This window comes from Vigna unguiculata, chromosome 11 (genome assembly GCF_037176805.1).
Source record: "Vigna unguiculata cultivar grain cowpea cultivar isolate G323 ecotype 2 chromosome 11, ASM3717680v1, whole genome shotgun sequence".
In the NCBI taxonomy this organism is placed as follows: Eukaryota; Viridiplantae; Streptophyta; class Magnoliopsida; order Fabales; family Fabaceae; genus Vigna; species Vigna unguiculata.
Genome location: NC_140802.1, coordinates 15688550 through 15695761, shown reverse-complemented (window position 1 = coordinate 15695761; position 7212 = coordinate 15688550). Strand labels below are relative to the sequence as shown.

The 7212-nt window shown below is 40.9% G+C and overlaps 1 long non-coding RNA gene across 1 annotated transcript; it reads left to right on the top strand.

Moving 5' to 3' along the window:
• Positions 1 to 5735: 5735 nt before the first annotated feature.
• Positions 5736 to 6953, top strand: LOC146881572 (uncharacterized). Its single transcript, XR_014986395.1, has 2 exons — positions 5736 to 5974; positions 6207 to 6953. It is a non-coding gene; the product is annotated as an uncharacterized LOC146881572 (long non-coding RNA).
• The last annotated feature ends 259 nt before the right edge of the window (positions 6954 to 7212 follow it).

The window sequence follows — 7212 nt, the reverse complement described above, 5'->3', positions numbered from 1 at the left end:
TCGACCCAGGCCGCTTACTTGGGGTAAGGGTGGGGAACTTAAACGAATGAATCAAGATTAGAGGGTGTTCGACCCAGGCCGCTTACTTGGGGTAAGGGTGGGGAACTTAAACGAATGAACCAAAGTTAAAGGCATAGAGTCATAAAGTAGGGAACCATTCTTTTTATTTATTCAAATAGGGGTGCCTCGTTAAAACCTCCTTGGCCAAAACCCTCCTTAGGGAAAAAAGACCAAGTGAGGAAAAAGAGTACACCCATGGTTACAAGTATTGATTCGACTATGATACATGTTCAGCTGAAGTAGAACTTGAGGTGGGATACATTCCATGTGTTGGGAATCTCTTCCCCAGATAATTGTTCTAGGCGATAAGCCCCTCCTCCTGTGTCTTCTCGTATGCGGTATGGGCCGTCCCAATTGGCGGAGAACTTGTCATCCTTCTTTCTAGCACTGCTGGCCATTCTCCATACTAGGTCTCCGACGACAAACGATCGTAGGTGTAGGTTTGCGTTATATTTCCTGGCAGCTCGTTGTTTGGCGGCTAGATTGCGTATTTGGGCTTTTTCTCTGAGTTCGGGAAGAAGGTCGAGATGTAAGGCCATGTTTTGGTGGTTATGAGTTGGGTCGTATAGTTCTCGGCGCAGGGATGGTTCGCCAATTTCTACTGGTATCATGGCGTCTGCGCCGTAGACTAGGCTGAATGGGGATTCGTTTGTTGATGATTGAGGGGTGCATCTGTAGGCCCATAGTACTTCGATTAACTCTTCAGGCCATCGGCCTCTGGCGGTATCCAACCTTTTACGTAGCTCTACGAGAATAACTTTGTTTACCGCTTCCGCTTGCCCATTGGTCTGTGGATGTTCTACAGAACTTGTGATGTGTTTGATGCCTAAGCCGGTGTAGAATTTGGCTAACTCTTTGTCGATAAATTGTCGGCCATTGTCTGTTATGATGGTATGTGGTACACCATATCTGCATATAACGTCCTTCCACACAAACTGCTGGACTTGCTGGGCCGTGATGGTGGTCAATGGCTTGGCTTCGATCCATTTGGTAAAGTAGTCAACGGCTACGATTAGAAACTTGACCTGTCCCTTGCCGGGTGTGAAGGGTCCTAGGATGTCCATTCCCCACTTAGCGAATGGCCAGGGGGACAGTATGTGGTGTAGTTGTTCTTGTTTCTGATGTATAAGGTTGCCGTGCTTCTGGCATGGTTTGCATTTCCTGACGTGATCCTGGCAGTCCGCCTCTATCGTGGGCCAGAAGTATCCGGCTCTGAGAACTCTTGTGGCCATGGTGCGTGTGCCTGAATGATAACCACAAATTCCTTCGTGTAGTTCCTTAATGATATACTGGGCTTGCTCTGGCGTGACACACTTAAGTAGGGGTTGGCCGTATCCGCGTTTGTAGAGGTCCTCGCCTACCATAGTGTACCTGGCGGCCTTGGCCAGCCAAGTTTTGTCCGCGTCGGGGGGGGGGTTGCCGGTTTGAGGTACTGAATGTAAGGGGTGGTCCAGTTTGGGTTTTGAGTGGGGGTGATGCTGTTTGATGGGGTGTGGGTTAACATTTGGCAAGTGTGTGTGACGGAAGGTGTGGATAGTGTTTGCTGTAGTAGGGATAGATTACGGTTTTTGAGTTTGGTACTGGCTAATTTGGAAAGGATGTCGGCTCTGACGTTGTCGGTTCTGGGGATATGTTCGACGCGGACCTGTTCAAAGGCGGATTGAATAATTGCGCGGACTAGATGGTAGTATTGTTGAAGGATGGGGTCTTTGATTTGGAATTCGTCGTTCAGATGACCTACGGTGAGTTTGGAGTCGGTCTTGCATGTTAACTTTTTGACGCCGACTTCACGGGCTAGGGAGAGGCCGGCGAGGATAGCTTCGTATTCGGCTTGGTTATTCGACGTTTTGAAAGCAAAATGAAGAGACTTCTCAATGAGGATGTCGTTGGGGCCTTCCAACACGATGCCGGCGCCGACACCCCTTGGGTTCGAGGAGCTGTCTACATGAAGCGTCCATTGGTCCTCAACAAGTGTTTGTTGTAGGTCATTGACGAAGTCTAAGAGACACTGGGCTTTGATGGGGCCGTGGGGTTCATAGCGAATGTTGAATTCGGACAGCTCCACGGCCCATGATGACATGCGTCCAACTAGATCCGGCTTTTGTAGTATTTTTTGGATTGGGTAATCGGTCTTGACGGTTATGGTGTGGTTTTGAAAATACGGGCGTAAGCGGCGTGCGGCGTGGACCAAGGATAGGGCTAGTTTTTCTACCATTTGGTATCTGGTTTCAGGGTCTTGTAGTGTTCTGCTCACGAAATACACAGGATGTTGCGTGCCTTCTGCTTCTTGGACAAGGGCAGCGTTGACGGTGTGATCGGGAGCCGTGATGTATACTAGCAGGGGTTGGCTGATGTCTGGTTTGTGGAGGATGGGGGGTGAGGTTAGGGATGTTTTGAGTTTCAGGAAGATCTGTTCACAGTCATCAGTCCACGTGAACCGGGCGGATTTCTTTAGGAGCTGGATTATGGGTTGAGTTTGTTCCGCTAGTTTTGGCAGGAAGCGAGAGATGGCCGTGAGGCGGCCGATTAGCCGTTGGACTTCTTTGACAGTAGTGGGGCTGCGCATTTCGGTGATGGCCCTGCATTTTTCGGGGTTAACCTCTATGCCGCGTTGGGTTAACATGAAACCAAGGAATTTACCCCGGTCGACGCCGAATACACATTTATCGGGATTTAGGCGGAGATTGTACTGGCGCAGGGCAGAGAATACTGCCTCCAAATCTTTAGCGTGTTGATGATGGCTCGGGGACTTGATGATCATGTCATCGACGTAGACTTCGACACAGTGTCCTGTCAGATGGCTGAAGACATTGTCCATTAGTCGCTGGTAAGTTGCCCCAACGTTTTTGAGGCCAAAGGGCATGACCCTATAGAAGTAGTTGGCGTCGTTTGTGATGAAGGCGGTCTTGTGCATATCTGCTGTGGCCATGGGTATTTGGTTATAACCTGAATATGCATCTAAAAAGCTAAGCACCTTGTTTCCTACCGCGTCGTCTACGAGTCGATCGATGTTGGGTAAGGGGTAGGCGTCGCGAGGGCATGCCTTATTCAGGTCTGTGTAGTCCACGCACATCCGCCATTTGCCATTGGCTTTCTTTACCAAGACAACGTTAGAAAGCCAAGTGGTGTATTGTGCTTCTTCTATAAACCCTGCGTTCAGTAACTTGTCGGCCTCTACCTTGGCTGCTTGTCTGCGTTCTTCCCCAAGTTTGCGCTTTTTCTGGGATACGTAGCAGGCTTCTTTATATATCGAGAGCTTGTGGGATGCCACCTTGGGGTCTACTCCAGGGAGGTCGGCGGCTGACCAGGCGAAAAGATCTGTGTTATTGGTGAGGATGGGTGTGATTGTGGCACGCTCATCAGAGTTCAAACCGGTGCCCAAGTTCACACGGTGGGCGCCAATTGTTCCTGCAGAGAACAAATAAGAGATTAGACACAAGCGTCACCTTACAATGTAGTCCGCTATCTCTTCAGTTGGCCTCTTCCCGGTCGATACATGTTAACTTGAACCCAGGAGGGGTTACCTGCAGAAGAATCTCCGAAGCTCAAGTAAGTCAAAGCTCTCAGAGAGTCAAATCAGTGATTAATGAATGCGTACCTTTAAATGATGGGGTCCACGTGTATTTATAGGGCATTAATGACGTTTGACCATTTCATGGGCTGGGTTTTGACATGGGCTGTAGTTTAGGCCATGAATGGGCCTGGGCCCCACACCAGGCCCTTGAGACCTATTGAATGCGGGGGCATCGATGTTAGCTTAAGTTCATTGGAGTAGTCGGTCTCGACCGGCTACTTGCCTAGATGGATTATGTTGGTGATGTCCGGGTACTAGGCGGTTTCGATATGCACACTGTTTACTTGGTTGAGTTTGGCTAGGTACGGTACATATTCTGCATGAAAAGAAAAAGGATTCATATTTCAATTTTAGTAATCTACAATAAGATTAATATAACACTCATAATTATTTCATGAAGTGTGACAAGTACATATTAAACAATACAAATGAGATAATGCTTTACTTATTTTATACACAAAGCCATTATGAAGGACAATAATCCAAATAACTAGAAAATTAGGTGTTGATGGAGCATAATAGAACATTAATGCATTGGTTTAAAGCACATGTATTGAATTATTCAAAAACTTTTGAAACTTTGATGTGGCTAACAAATGGACTAATGTTTGATGATCTACGTTGTACATGTTACAAAATTAACGACTGAACATTCTATATGAAGTTTTTGGATGAGAAAACTAAGAAATAATGGAGTCATACTTGAAGTTGATTCATTACAATCCAAAGATCAAAATCTTATATTTAGATAAATGATGTACTGTATTGTAATAGAAGAGACTTGGGATGTTGATTATATTAAATTTTATGTTATAGTGTTTGAGTGTAAGATGGTTGACAATAAGACTAGTTTCATAATGGATGAATTAGGAATGATACTAGTAGTTTTTTAAAGACTAATTTTCGAGATGAGGTTTTTATCATGGCACATCAAACATCTTAGATTTTTTTATGTCAAAGATCTCACATCATAACATTGTTCAATTGTTCTTCACAACATAAAAACAAACTGAGGTTAATAAAAATTAATCTTCATATTGTTGACACTCACCCTATAATTAACGATATACTAGCAACCCATCAAGACTACAACGAGGAAATATACATATAACTATTGAATAACTTAAGTATGAATTTGATATTTTGTACAAAGTTTTTATATACATACACTAACGATATACATGCAATCCATCAATACCACGACGAGGATATATATACAATAATATTTTTATTTTTAGTTTTAACAAATTTAAATACTGGGTGGTCTAAACTAGAAATCTCTATTAACCCATTCAAATATACTTTACCAACAGCTTGTATCCGGAATATGCATATAGTTAATAATAGAATAATATAAAATTTAATTAAATAAGATATACATGTATGTAATTTAAATGTATAAATAATTATAATTGATAGAATGATAAATGTTTGATAATCAATTATTTTTTTATTTATTTCGAATAAAAATTAATCGTATAAAGAGTGTCTTCACAATTCTTATATTTGTTTATATATTCATATATTTCTTATTTTAGCTCTTTTATTTAAATGTTGGATAATCTCTTACGGATAAACCTTTTCAACCTAAAAAATTAGGGTTCCCTTTCAACTAAGAACACACTATTAAATTAATTTCCTATAAGCCGTCGCAGAAAAATTAATTTCCTATGTGCCGTCCAAGAAAAAAATAAAATTATGGATAGATATGCATAGTATATGTCCACATGAGGTTACGACATAAACCTTGAAACACGCATCAAGATCTTATTATATATGATCGAGATCTTATTATATATGTAAAGAAGAATAAGGAACTGAAACAATTTTCTTAACAAAATTACTAGTACATACTTCTTATAAATGATACTTAATAGTTGTTTCCTAGGTAATATTTATACACTGAACTCTTTTTAAGTGTTTTGGAATTTAAGTTAAGTTGTTCTTCACAAGCAGTCACTATAAAAATATCTAATTTTAGAAGGGGTTAATTAGTTGAGGTTATGATAACCTCCAGTAAAATACAATATATCAGAGGTTTTAAAAACCCCAGTTAAGTACCAGGGGTTTTCTAAAAACCCCCGGAAAATTTAAATTTTAATTAATTTTTTCATTTTCATTTTTTTTGTAAGTTTTAATGTTAGAAACAGTGTCTCGTCTCAGGTGTCGTCGTGTGGTCGTGTTCTATTCAGCGAGCGTGGTCGTGTTCTATTCAGCGAAGAAGATCTGTCGCGTGGTTGTTCTTCAACGGAGAAGATCGTAAACGGAGAAGATCGTTTAAAGGTCTCACAAGAACCGTCCTCCACCACCGTTCTCCATTGACTCATGAAACTTCTACATGTAATTGCTCTCCCTTGCTTCCAATTTCATTTTCATACTTCGTCTTCGATTTTTCGATTGCTTCCAATTTCGTCTTTCGATCTCTCGATTTCATCTTCCAGCATTTCAATCTCTGTTTCGTTTTCATTTGATTTGCTACTGCATTCGATTTTTTCTTTCGATTTTGCCCTAATTTGGTTTCTCTTTTCGATTTTGTCACTGGCGTGCGATTTTGCCACTGGTCACCACCAAGTAACCATGCCATAGCCATTGCAATTAGAGTGAGTTCGATTTTGTCACTGCGTCGCGCCATTGCTGTCAGGTTTTCTGCTCTTTCAGTATTTTCTATTTCTGCTATTTGCATATTTCATTGCATATTTGACTGAGTGGTTCAACCTCAGTGATGATGATGCCCTGTTTGTTTCTTCAGTTTCTGCTATTTGCATATTTCATTGAATATTTGACTGAGGGGTTCAACCTCAGTGACGATGATGCCCTGTTTGTTTCTTCAGGGTGCTATTTGGTACATTTGTAAGTCAAAAATGACTTTTAGTTTTTTTTTTAGATTTTTCTTTCGCAATTAGTGTGTAGAATTTGAATTCTATGGAAATGACTTTCGCAATTACTGAACCTGGAATAAGAGCAGAGTCACAGACATGTAGTGGTGTTTTTTGGTGGTGGATAGTTGCTACTGAAAATACAAGTTGATATGATCTGATATCTTAATTTTGCTTCTATGAAATACAATACTACTAAATGAAGAAGCCAATTACCAATGGATATAAAAAGTGGCAAATGAAAGTCTGGTAATTTGAAATGAAGATTATACCCGCGAGGAAATGGCAAGGGGAAGGATTCTTGTATTTAAAAATCATATAAAATGTATAGAATGTAGGATATTGAAGTAGATCATTGTGATCTATGCTTTGTTTTCCTCTCCTCTTGTTTTTGTCTTGTAACGTTGCTTTTGTCTAATCAAATTTCGCTGTAACTTGCTTCACCCTGATTGTATTAGCGAAATCCCTTTAGTTAATATACTAACATCTGTGTTTGGTTTGGAAGACCAAATTATGGTACAATCTTTATTTCCTTTGCAGTCTTAGGATTGTTTAGTTTCCTTTAAACTGTAAAGTGCTAAACGTAGAAAAAGACAATGCCGTTCATATGCTTAAGTCTTCTTTTTGTTCCATTATCATTTGTGGGCTTGAATTCAGAATGGCATTGATGTTGTTCCATTATCATTTTTTTTAGTTTCTTGT